General features: G+C 36.4%; 1 protein-coding gene and 1 non-coding gene across 4 annotated transcripts in view; both read right to left on the reverse strand.

Moving 5' to 3' along the window:
* The window catches only part of LOC124504377 (E3 SUMO-protein ligase RanBP2), an 82,167-nt gene that overhangs the window by 63,923 nt on the left and 4,078 nt on the right, over positions 1–14,166 (reverse strand). The gene's annotated exons all lie outside the window — the stretch shown is intronic.
* On the reverse strand, positions 3,117–3,253 carry LOC124504479 (small nucleolar RNA SNORA42/SNORA80 family). Its single transcript, XR_006960452.1, has one exon. It is a non-coding gene; the product is annotated as a small nucleolar RNA SNORA42/SNORA80 family (small nucleolar RNA).

Raw genomic sequence — 14,166 nt, forward strand, 5'->3', positions numbered from 1 at the left:
ATATGATCCAGCAATCCAACTTCTGGGTATATAACCAAAAGAACTGAAAGCAAGGTATTGAAAAAAATATCTGCAGGGGCAACTGGGTAGCTCACGGTTTGTGAGCTCAGGCCCTGCATCTGGTGAGCCCTGCTCCTAGCTCCACACTCTTTCCCTCTCTCTGCACCTCATGGGATTATCTCTCTCTCCTCTGCCCCTCACTCACTCACACTCTCTAAATAAATAAATGAATAAATAAGAAAAAAAAGAAAAAATATCTGCATACTCATATTCATAACAGCACTATGCATAACAGCCAAGGGTTAATATAAGCAACCTTTGTCCTTCAAGGGATGAATGAATAAATAAAATGTAGTATGCACAATACAAACAACAGAATGTTATTTAGCCTTAAAAAGGAAGGAAATTCTATCACAAGGTACATCATTGGTGAACCTTGATATTATACTAAGTAAACCAGTCAAAAAAACAAATACTGTATAAACTCACTTATATGAAGTAACCAAAGTAATAAATTCATAGAAACAAAGTCAAATGGTCTCCAAAGGCTAGGAGAAGGGAAAAATGGTGAGTTGTGCAAGGGGTGGAAAGCTTCAGTTTTGCAAGATGGAAATATTCTGCAGCTCTGATGCGTAACAATGTGCACTAACACTAATAAACTGCACACTTAAAAATGGTTAAGATGTAAACTTTATGTGTTTTTTTTTTTACAATTTATAAGCCCTAGGGAAAGGGACAGGTAAATGGACTGTGGAATGCTGGAGACTCAGCTGAAGTTGGAAATCTCAGATTATTTACAGTGGCACCAATTTAGAAATGCAAAGATAAAACAAATTACTCAAAAGAGTTTCAGAAACAGTATTTTAGTTTTTATAACCCAAAAGCTAATAGGAAAAGATTAACCAGACAAAAGAATAACTATTTAAATCAATTATATCATCTTATATAGTCATATCACAATTGAAAAAAAGAAGGACAAATCCTTTAAAATTGACTCCAGACATCCAGTTTCCAGTCTGGTATATAAGAACTTAGAAGTAGCCACACTGCCCAAAACAACAAGTAAGAAGCTGAACTAAAAAAAACCAAAAAACAAAAAACACAGCTCTTTTTAGATCTATAATAAAATAAGTTAGGTCATTAACTACCTTCCAAAATCAGAGATAAATACAGAGAATCAAACCTCACCACAGCAGAAATCCCCACAGGAACCAAAATCAACCAATATCAAGGTAGGAAAACCTAAACTGTAATAGACAATTGTTGGAAACTCAGTGTGGGCAAGTTTGAGAGATAAAAACTCCATCACATTACTTAAGTTCTACCAACTACATCGTGTCCAGCTGTAAGGAAAAAAAAAAAATGACAAGACATACTAAAAGGCAAAACAAACAAACAAAAAAGTTTAAAGATAGAGCAAGCATCAGAACCAGACTCAGATATGCAACAGATACTGGAATTATATCAGACTGAAAATTAAAGTAACTATGACTAATACACTAAAGATCCCAAAGGATAAAGTAAAACACATGAGCAATGTAAGCAGAGAGATAAAAATTCTAAAGCACTAAAAAGAAATTCTAGAGAAGAAAAATAGAAATGAAGAAAGCCTTTGATGGCTGAAGTAAGAATCTCCAAGCTTGAGGATATCTCAAAAAAAAAAAAAAATCTACAAAGTGAAAAGCAAAGAGGAGAAAAATAAGGAAAAATAAAATAATATCCAAGAATTATGGAACAACAAAAGGAAGAACATCCATGAAAGAGGACTACAATAAAAGAGAAGAGATGAAGGAATAGGAGAAATATCTGAAACAATAATTACTGAGAATTTCCCCCAATTTAATGTTACACAAAATCCCACAAATCCAGGAAGCTCAGATCCAGGATGCTCAAGGAACATCAAGCAGAATAAATGCCAATAATATTAATTCACCTACACATATCATATTCAAAGAACTGAAAATAAAAGACAAATGACATATAAGCTAGAGAAAACAGACCTCACCTATAACAGAAGCAAAGGTAAGAAATTAACTTCTCAAAAATTACACAAGCAAGAAAAGAGTGGAATGAAATATTTAAAGTTGAGAGAAAAAAACAACAAACCTAGAGTGCAGTACTCCATGAAATTATCCTTCAGTAAGAAATATTTTTTTTCTCACACAAACAAAACTGAAAGAGTTACCAGTAGAGTAAATCTTAAGTTCTCATCACAAGAAAAAAAATTTCTGTGGTGACAGATGCTAACTACACTTACTGTGGTGACCATTTCACAATATATATGAATACTGATTATGTTGTATGCCTGAAATCAATATATTTTATGTCATTTAAACCTCACTAAATACATAAATCGGTAAAAATACATGGTTAGAAAAAGATATACCAATCTAACACTAATCAAAAACAAACAAGCAAGAGTAGCTACATTGATTTAAAAAAAAAAAAACACTTCACAGCAAACAAAGTGACCTGGGATCAAGAGGAGCATTTTGATAAAGTGGTCAATTCTTCTCCTAGGAGACATAGAAGTTCTTAACGTGGTATGTATGCACTTACACACGGTACATGTAAGGTAAAAAACAAAACACTATGTGTGTGTATATATATATTAAAGATATATACAGATATATATATATATATATATATAAAGATATATACAGAATATATATATATATGGAAACTTCTATTTCCCTCTATCAGCAATAGACCCAGCAGGCAGAAAATCAGTAAGGACATAATTGAACTAAACAGTATCATCTATCAACTGGACATAATTGACATCTATGGACTACTTCATCTAACAACAAAATATACATTCTTCTCAAGCTCACATCAAACATTCACCAAAATACACATTATGGGCCATGAAACACACCTGAACAAATTTAAAAGAACAGAAATCCTATAATGTATGATTTCAAACCACAATCGAGTAAAAGAAAGATAGCTAAATAATCCATATTTAGAAATTAAGCAACAAACTACTAAATTATCCATGGCTAGAAGATGTCTCAAGACAAATTTTTAAGTAGTCTGAACTAAAAAAAGAAACATACTTATCAAAATTTGTGGGATACAGCAAAAGCATTGTTTACAGAGAATTTTTTTTTTCACACTGTACAGTCCCCTTCAGTGCTCACAGCCCACCAGTGAGGAGGCTGGGCAATGGTTCAGGGCTGCACGCTCCTCTGGCACGGGTACACTATGAAAGGCCCACAGAGAAGGGTCTGCCATCATTCCATCACCATGCACTAGAGAGAAATTTACAGCAACAAATACCCATATTAGAAAAAAATGTAAAATCAATTATCTAAGCCTCCACCTTAGGAAACTATAAAAAGAACAAATTAAATCCAAAATAGGCAGAAAGAAAATAAAAATTAAAGAATAACATGAAACACAGTAAGAAACAGATAAAACCAACAAAACCAAGGGCTGATTCTTTGAAAATACCAATAAAATCAATAAACATACAGTCAGGGTAATTTAAGAAAAAAGACAAAGGATGGAAGTCACTAATATCAGAAATAAAAAAAGGGATCACTACAGACCCCATGATTAAAAAGAGAATAAAGGGCACCTATGTGGCTCAGTTGGTTAAGGGTCAAACTTCAGCTCAGGTCATGATCTTGTGGTTCATGAGTTCAAGCCTTGCATCAGGCTCTCCACTGACCAGGCAGAGCCTGCTTGGGATTCTCCCTCTGCGCCTCTCCCACTTGCACTCGCACTCACACGTGCTCTCTCTCTCACTCAAAATACTTTAAAAGCAAAAAATATTTTTTAAAGATAACACTATTAATAATTCAATGCCCATAAATTTGGTGACCTACATGAAATGCATCAATTCCTTAAGACATAATCTGTCAAAACTCACACAAGAAATAGATCTATATCTATTAAGTAAATAGAATAAATAACCTTCCAAAACAGAAAGCACCAAATTCACTAGTGAATTCTATCACACATTTAGTAAGAAAGAATTTCTGGGGAAAAAAAAAGAAGAAGAAAGAAAGAAATTCTGGGGCACCTGAGTGGCTCAGTCAGTTAAGCATCCAACTTCGGCTCAGGTATGATCTTGCAGTTCGTGAATTCAAGCCCCGTGCTGACAGCTCAGAGCCTGGAGCCTGCTTCAGATTGTGTGTGTGTGTGTGTGTGTGTGTGTCTGCCCCTCCCCCGCTCATTCTCTCTCTCTCTCTCTCTCTCTCTCTCTCTCTCTCTCTCTCCCTCTCTCAAAAATAAATCAAACTTTAAAAAATAAAAAAATTTAAAAAAAAAGACAGAAATTCTATCAATTCTCTACAGTCTTTCAGAGGATAAAACAAATAACTTTTAACTCATCCTTTGAGACCAGTATTACCTTAATACCAAAACCAGACAAAAACATTACAACAAAACTACAGACCAGCATCATTCACAAACATAGCTGCAAAAATCCTCAAAAAAATTTTTTAAAAACCAGCAAATTAAATCCAACAATGTATAAAAAGATTAATACACCATGACCAAGTGGGATTTATCTCAGGTATGTAAGGCTGGTTCAGCTTTCAAAAATCAATTGATGTATAATGTAATCCATCACATTAACAAACAAAAAGAAAGGAAAAAAATATCTTAATCATGTCAATACATGTAGCAAACTATTTGACAAAATTCAACACCCGTTCATAAAAAAACAAACAAAAACATTCTCAAAACCAGAAACAGAGGCAAACTTCCTCAACTTAATAAAGAGTATCTACAAAAACTAACATCAAACTTTATTTATTTTTTTTACTTTAAAATTTTTGTCAGGCACCTGGGTGACTCAATCAGTTAAGTGACCGAGTTCAGCTCAGGTCATGATCCTATGGTTCATGAGTTCAAGCCTCACATCAAGCTGACAACAGAGCCGGCTTCGGATCCTCTGTCCCCTTCTCTCTCTGCCCCTCCCCTGCCTGTGCACTTGCATGCTCTCTCTCTCTCTCTCAAAAATAAACAAAACAAATTTAATTTTCATTAGTTAACATACAGTGCCATATTGGTTTCAATCTCTGATTGATTTAGTTCGCTTAGCATATATTTTGGTTCCATCCACATCATTTTAAAGGCAAGATTTCATTGTTTGTGATGGCTGAGTAATACTCCATTGTTTGTGTGTGTCTGTATATCTGTATGTATATATATATGTGTATATATATATATGTATATGTATATATATGTACATCTGTATGTATATATACATACAGATATACAGACACACATACACACATACACACACCGATTTTTTAAATGTTTTTTCAATCTTTATTTTTGAGAAAGAGCATTAACAGTGCAAGCGGAAGAGGAACAGAGACAGAGGGAGACACAGAATCTGAAGCAGGCTCTAGGCTCTGAGCTGTCAGCACAGAGTCCAACACAGGCCTCAAACTCACAAACTGCGAGATCATGACCTGCCCTATAGGAGTCAGATGCTTAACCAACTGAGCCACCCAAGCGCCATATACTAATCTTCCTTATCCTTTCATCAGTCAATGAACATTTGGGCTCTCTCCAAATTTGGCTATCGTTGACAATGCTGCTATAAACACTGGGGTGCATGGATCCCTTTAAAATTCATATTTTTGTATCCTTTTGGTAAATACCTAATAGAGCAATTGCTGGATCATGGGATAGTTCTATTTTTTGTTTTTTGAAGAACCTCCATACTGTTCTCCTGAGAGGCTGCACCAGTTTGCAAAACAACTAACATCATACTTAATGGTAAGGAAGTCAGAGATCAGGAACAAGGAAAGGATGCCCCTGCTCACCACTCCTTTATATCATCATACTGGTAGTCCCAGCTGATACAGTAAGAAAAGAAAAGATACACAAGTTGGTAAGGAAGAAATAAAACTACTGTATCTTTGTAGACAACATGACTGTCCACGTAGAAAATCCAGAAGAACTGATTAAAAAAATCCTGGAAATAATAAGCAAGTTCGAAGGATACAACAGTAATATAAAAAAGGCAATCGCTTCCTTATATACCAGCAATGAACAAGCAGAATTTGAAGATTTATATTAGCACCCCCAAAAATGAAATACAGTTCATCCTTGAACAATGCAGGAGTTGGGGTGCCAACCTTCTGTTCAGTTGAAAATCCACATATAACTTTTGACTCCCCCAAAATTTTACCAATAACCCACTATTGACTAAAACCCTTACCAATAACATAAACAGGAGATTAATACATATTTTGCATGTGACATCATATGTCGTATTCTTATAATAAAACCAAAGAACAAACATTAAGAAAATCATAAGGAAAAAAAACCATAGAAGAAAATACATTTATAATACTATACCTCATTTATTTAAAAAAATTCACATATAAATGGACACGTGCAGTTCAAACCATGTTGTTCATTGATCAACTGTAGTTATATATCTAACAGAACAGGTGTAAGATCTACTAAGAGTAACTACAAAACTCTGATGAATGAAATCAAAGAACTAAATAAATGGAGATGTCCCATGTTCACGGGAAGATTTGATCTTGACAAGATGTCAGTTTTTCCCAACTTCATTATAGATTCAAAGCAATCCCAATCAAAATCCCAGTGAGTTATTTTGTGGATATCAACAAAGTGATCCTAAAGTTTATATACAGAGGCAGAAAACCCAGAGTAGCCAACACAACACTGAAGAAGAAAAAAGCTGGAAGAACAGACACTACCTGACTTCAATACTTACATAAAGCTAGAGTAATCAAGACAATGTGGTATTAGGTGATCCCTTCTCAAGTACTGACAAGATGGCAGAAGTGGAGCAAAAGAAGACCACCTTCCACAAATTCACCTACCGTGGCATGGACCTCAACCAGCTGCTGAATATGTCCAAAAGCAGTTGATGCAGCTGTACAGCACCTAGCAGCAGTGGAGGCTGAATTGGGGTTTGCGGGGGAACAGCACTCACCGGTGACACAGAGTCAACTGAGGTCTGACAAAGGAGCAAATGAAATATAATGGAGAAAATAAAGGGTTTGTGAACAACTGACATCCACATGCAAAAAACAAAAAACAAAAAATTCTAGACACAGACCTTATACCCTTCACAAAATTTAACTCAAAATGGATCACAAACCTAATAGAAACATAAAACTATAAAACTTCTAGAAGATAACACGAGAAAATCTAAATTGACCTCAGGTTTGGTGATGACTTTTTAAGACACAACACCAAAGGCACATTCCATGAAAGAATGGATATGCTGTACTTCATCAAAATTAAAAATTTTGTTCTGGAAAAAAAAGTTTTGTTCTGCAAAATACACCATCAAGAGAATAAAGACAGGTCACAATTGGGAGGAAATACTTGTAAAAGAAACATTTGAGAAAAGACTATTATCCAATATACAATACTAACAACTGACAATAAGAAAACAAGCCAATTTTGGGAATGCAAGCTGGTGCAGCCACTCTGGAAAATAGTATGGAAGTTCCTCAAAAAACTAAAAATAGAACTACCCTTCCACCCAGCAACTGCACTACGTATCAGAATAGCCAATATCCAGAACACTTACAAACCAAATGCTGGCAAGACTGAGATGCTACAGGAACTCTCATTTATTTCTGGTAGAAATACAAAATGGTACAGACACTGTGGAAGACATTTTGGCAGTTTTTTATAAAACTAAACATATACGTATATATGATCCAGCAATGATGCTCCTTTGTATTTACTCAGAAGAGTTGAGAACTTAAGTGCACCCAAAAACCTGTACAGATGTTTATAGCCAAATCTTCAAAGCAACCAAAATGTTCTTCAGTAGATGAATAGGTAAATAAACTGTGATACATGTAGACAACAGAATATTATTCAGCACTTTAAAACAAATCAACTTTTAGGGTACCTGGGTGGCTCAGTCGGTTGAGCGTCTGACTCTTGATTTTGGCTTAGGTCATGATCCCAGGGTCGTGGGAACAAACCCACACTGGGCTCCAGATTGAGTGTGGAGCCTGCTTGAGATTCTCTCTCTTACTCTATCCCCCTCCCAGTCTCTTCCTGGCTCACAAACGTGCTGTCTCCAGTAAAATTTTTAAGAATCTTTAAAATAAACGAGTTATCAAGTCACGAAGAGATATACAGACTTAGGTGTTCACTGCTGAATGGAAAGAGCCAATTTGAAAAGGCTACATACTGTAGGATTCCAACCATATGACATTCTGGAAAAAGCAAAATTATAGAGACACTAAAAAGACAGTGGTTGCCAGGGAGGAGGGGGAAAGATGGATGAACAGGTAGAGCACAAAAGATCTTTAGGGAAATAAAACTACTCTGTGTGACACAATAATGGTGGATACATATCATTATATATTTGTCAAAACCCATGGATTGTACACCTTGAGTGAACCCTAAGGTAATCTATGGACTTTGGGTGATAATGAGGTGTCACAGTAGGTTCGATTGTAACAAGTACACCCCTCTGCAGGGAATGTTGATAATGAGAGAGGCCAAGCATGTGTGGAGAAAGGGAGTATGTGGAAAACATCTGTACCTTCTGCACAATATTGCTGTGAACATAACTGCCCTAAAACTGTACAAAAAATTAAAAATTTTTAACTTTAATTCTCAACAAAATACTCTCATCAAAATGAATCCAAAACACATTAAAAGTATTATACACCCAATATATGGCCAACTGAGGTTTATCCCAGGAATGCAAGGAAGGTTCAATATTAGAAAATCAATCAAGAATACATCATTTTGGGGCACCTGGGTGGTTCAGTTGGTTGAGTGACTCTGGACTTTGGCTCAGGTCGTGATCCCAGGGTCATGGGACTGAGCCCCACGTCAGGTTCTATGTGGAGCCTGAAGATTCTCCACCCCCCCCCACTTTGGATTCTGTGTCTGCCCCTCCCCCCCGTGCTCTGTCTATATCTCTCAAAAACAAACATTAAAAAAAAAATTTTTAATAAAGTGAAATGGCAACATACAGAATAGGAGAAAGTATTTGGAAATTATATCCAATATATAATTTCTGCAACTCAACAAGAAAACAAATATTCAATTAAAAGCCCAAGACAAAGAACCTGACAACACATTTCTCTATAAAGAAAATATACAAATGGTCAGTAAGCCAGAAAAAGATGCTCAACATTATTAGTAATCAGGAAAATTCAAATCAAAACCACAATGAAAAACCACATCTATCAGTATGGCTAAAATTTAAAAAGAAAAATAAAAAAAAGAAAATTACAAGTCTTGTCAAGAATGTGGAAAAACTGGAACCCTCTTACAGGCTGGTGGGGATGTAAAACGGTGCAGCCACTATGGGAAAAAGTTTGGGATTCATCAAAAGTTAAACAGATTATGACCAGCAATTCTATTCCAGGAAATATACCCAAAAGAACTGAAAACAAGGTCACAAATAGATATTCATACACCCATGTACACAGCAGCATTACTGCAAAATTCAAAAGGTAGAAACAACCCAAGTGTAAAACAATCTAGATATGAAAAGACAAATACTGTAAGCTCCCACTTACATGAAATATCAAATACAGGCAAATTCATAAAGAAAGATTTGCGGAGGGGCGCATGGGTGGCTTAGTCGGCTGGGCATCTGACTTCAACTCAGGTCATGATCTCACGGTTTGTGGGTTCAAGCCCCGCACTGGGCTCTGTGCTGACAGCTCAGAGCCTGGAGCCTGCTTCAGATTCTGTGTCTCCTCTCTCTGCCCCTCCCCAACTTGTGCTCTGTCTCTCAAAAATAAATAAATGTAAAAAAAAATTTTTTTTAAAGAAAGATTAGTGGTAATCAGAGGGTAAGAGGAGAAACCTGACTAGTTACTGCTTAATTGTCACTAAGTTTCTACACAAATTTTTTTTTACCAAGTTTCTACCTGAAGTGATAAAAAGTTTCTAGAAATAGTGGTAGTAGTTGAACATTATGAATAGAACTAATACAACTGGGGCGCCTGGGTGGCGCAGTCGGTTAAGCGTCCGACTTCAGCCAGGTCACGATCTCGCGGTCCGGGAGTTCGAGCCCCACGTCGGGCTCTGGGCTGATGGCTCAGAGCCTGGAGCCTGTTTCTGATTCTGTGTCTCCCTCTCTCTCTGCCCCTCCCCCGTTCATGCTCTGTCTCTCTCTGTCCCAAAAATAAATAAACGTTGAAAAAAAAAAATTAAAAAAAAAAAAAAAGAAGAACTAATACAACTGAACTGTACATTTAAAAGTGATTAAAATGAAGGAGCATCTGGGTGGCTCAGTTGGTTAAGCGTCCAACTTCAGCTCAGGTCATGATCTCACACTTCATGAGTTGGAGCCCCATGTTGTGCTCTGTGCTGACATCTCAGAGCCTGGATCCTGCTTCGGATTCCGTGTCTCCTTCTCTCTGTCCCTTCCCCACTTGCACTGTCTCTCTCTGTCTCTCAAAAAATGAATAAATGTTAAAAAAAATAAAATTTTTTAAAAAGTGGTTAAAATGAAGGCTGGGAAGATGGTGTGGTGGTGAAAGAGGACCCTAACTAAGCCTGCCTCATCCCACAGATAAAACTAGAGAACACGCACATCAGTGTAAATAACCCACAAAATGATCCAAAGACTAGCAGAACAAATTCCACAACTAAAGGTTGAGAAGAGGCCACATGGAATAAGGTAGAAAGGTGAGGAGACCTGGTTTAGGAGCAAAACGGACCATGGCCATCCACGGCTTGCAGGGAGTCAGTAGTGTAGTGAAGGGAAATAGTTTATCACACCAGGGAGCCCTCATGGGGCAGATGAATTGCCATAATAGCTGGCTCTGAAAGAGGGGCCAAGGAATTTAAAAATCAAGATCTAGCTCTGAGAACCTGGTGAGCATTAGGAAGGGGAGTCCCCACCCTTAAAGTACCACAGCGTACAGAGATACAGCATAGAAGCAGCAGTTTGAAAATCATCTGGGGCATATAGGTGAATGAGTTATTTATTCATCTCAGGGCATCCAAATTGGTAATGAAAAAATAAAACTTCCACTACTTGCAGATGACATGATACTAAACATAGACTCCACCAAAAAACTACTAGAACTGATAAATAAAATTCAGTAAAGCCAATATGCAGAAATCTGTATGAAGCAGCAAACAGAAATTAAGAAAACAATCCCATTTACAACCGCACCAAAAACAACAAAATATCTACGAATAAATTTATCCAAAGAGGTGAATACTATAAAACAATGATGAAAGAAACTGAAAATAACACACTCAAAAAATGGAAAGACATTCCACACTCATGGATTGGAAGAACAAATATTAAAATGTCTACTGACCCACAGCAATCTACATATTCAATGCAATCTCTTTCAAAATAGCAACAGCTATTTCCACAACAGCTCTAGCTCTATTTCCACAGAGCTAGAACAATCCTAAAATTTGTATGCAACCACATAAGATCCCAAGCAGCCGAAACAATTCTTGGAAAAGACAAAAAAATTGGGTGTATCACAATTCTGGAGTTAAGTTATACTACAAATCTGCAGTAATCAAAACAGTATGGTACTGGCACAAAAACAACACACAGAAGAATAGAATAAAAAACCCCAAAACAAACCCATAATTATTTGGTCAATCTCCAACAAAGGAGGAAAGAATAATGTAATGAGAAAGTCTCTTCTACAAATTGTGTTGGGAAAACTAAACAGCTACATGCAAAAGAAAGAAACTGGACCACTTTTTTAGACCAAACACACACACACACACACAACCTCAAAATGGATCAAGGACCTAAATGTGGGTCCTGAAACCATAAAAATCCTAGAAGAGAGCGCAGGAAGTAACTTCTCTGACATTGGCAATAGAAACCTTTTCCTGAACAGGTCTCCTGAGACAATGGAAATACAAGAAAAAATACACTACTGGGACGACATCAAAATAAAAAGCTCCACAGTGAAGGAAACAATCAACAGAATAAAAGGCAACTACTGAACAGGAGAAGATATTTGCAAATGACATATCCAAAATATAAGAATTTATACAACTCAACACCCAAAAAACTAATAATCCAATTTAAAAATGGACAGAAGACAATGTAGTAACATTTCTCCAAAGACGCCATACAAGATGGTCAAGAGACACATGAAAAGATGTCCAATATCACTCATCATCCAGGAAATGCAACTCAAAACTACAATGAGATATCATCTCACCCCTGTCAGAATGGCATAGGCGCATGCGTGCACGCGGGCGCGCGCGCGCACACACACACACACACACACACACACACAAAAGTTGATAAGGATGTGGAGAGAAAGGAGCCCTCTTGCACAGCTGGTGGGAATGCAATTGTAAAGCCAATCTGGAAAACAGCATGGAGGTTCCTCAAGAAGTTAAAATAGAGCTACCATATGATCCAGTAATAGCAACTATTGGCTATTTACCCAAAAAATACAAAAACACTAATTCAAAGGGATACATGCACCCCTATGTTTATCGCAGCATTATTTACAAGAGCTAAGTTACAGAAGCAGCCCAAATGTCTATCAATAGTTAAATGGATAAAGATGTGGGGGTGTGTGTGGAGTAACAATGGATTATTACTCAACCATAAAATAAAATGAAATCTTGCCATTCTCAACGACATGGATGGAGCAAGAGTATATTATGCTAAGTGAAATAAGTCAGAGTAGGACAAATTACCCTATGATTTCACTCACATGTGGATTTAAAAAACAAAACAAGCAAAGGAAAAAAAGAGAGACAAATCAAGAAACAGACTTTTAACTATAGAGAACAAACTGATGGTTACCAGAGAAGTGAGAGGCAATGAAATAGCTAATATGGATTAAAAACTTAAACTTATCATGATAAGCACAGAATAATGTATAAAATCGTTGAATCAATGGGGCGCCTGGGTGGCCCAGTCAGTTAAGCATCCGACTTCAGCTCAGGTCACGATCTCACGGTCCGTGAGTTCGAGCCCCGCATCGGGCTCTGGGCTGTTGGCTCAGAGCCTGGAGCCTGCTTCTGATTCTGTGTCACCCTCTCTCTCTGCCCCTCCCCCGTTCATGTTCTGTCTCTCTCTGTCTCAAAAATAAATAAATGTTAAAAAAAATTTTTTTTAATAAATAAATAAATAAATAAATAAATAAAATTGTTGAATCACTATATTGTATACCTGAAACTAATATAACACTCTACGGTAACAATAAATTAAAATAAAACTTTTTTAAAAAGGCATTAAAATGGCAAATATTGTTATATATATTTTACTACAATGTAAAATATCAATAACATAACATACCAAAATTCATCACACTATATACTTTAATAAACGAGTGGACTATATGGTATGGGAATTATATCTCAATAAAGCTGTATAAAATATTTTATTTTATATCAAAATAGTGACATATACTCAGAAAACTATTCCATGACCTTAGTATGACAGTATTGTGTGTACATCCTTAACAGGATGTATTTTAAAAGAACTACAATCTTAAACTTCATTCAGTATTAACAAATACCTGAGAAAAACAAGTCAAGGACTGTAGTTCATCATAAATATTTTTGAAAGCAAAGAATGAATATAGCAGAACTGGGTACACAAGGCCTCTATCCCCCTCCCCAAATTCATAAATTTAAGATAAGAAGTAGTTTATGACAACTTTCTTCCCCTTTTAAAAAATGAAGATTCCCACAAGTTAAATGTCAACATATAATAGAAAAACCAACTCCACTATTTTGCTTCCAAATATCTCATTAAAGAAGACAACCTTAAGATAACTGAACAGCAATTATTAAAGAATAATCTATAGAACAAACGGCGCCTGGGTGGCTCAGTCGGTTAAGCGTCCAACTTCAGCTCAGGTCATGATCTCACGGTTCATGGGTTCAAGCCCCACATCAGGCTCTGTGCTGACAGCTCAGAGCCTGGAGCCTGCTTCGGATGCTGTGTCTCCCTCTCTCTCTGTCCCTCCCCCACTCACTCTCTCTCTCTCTCAAAAATAAATAAACATTAAAAAAAAATTTTAAAGAATAATCTATAGAACCATAAAATTGGGGGAAACATGATAATCTTCTGTCCCCATTCAGTTCATTTTATAAAGGAACTAAAGCCTTAAGGAAGTTAAGTGCCTTGTTTAAGGATACATAGATAGGAAGAAAAGAGCCAACATTATCCATAATTCAGTCAGTCCATGATTCAGGACATCCATGAATCAGTCG

Source organism: Lynx rufus, unplaced genomic scaffold (assembly GCF_022079265.1).
Source record: "Lynx rufus isolate CCGP_SWC_20201006 ecotype Redwood Valley unplaced genomic scaffold, mLynRuf1.p SCAF_8, whole genome shotgun sequence".
In the NCBI taxonomy this organism is placed as follows: Eukaryota; Metazoa; Chordata; class Mammalia; order Carnivora; family Felidae; genus Lynx; species Lynx rufus.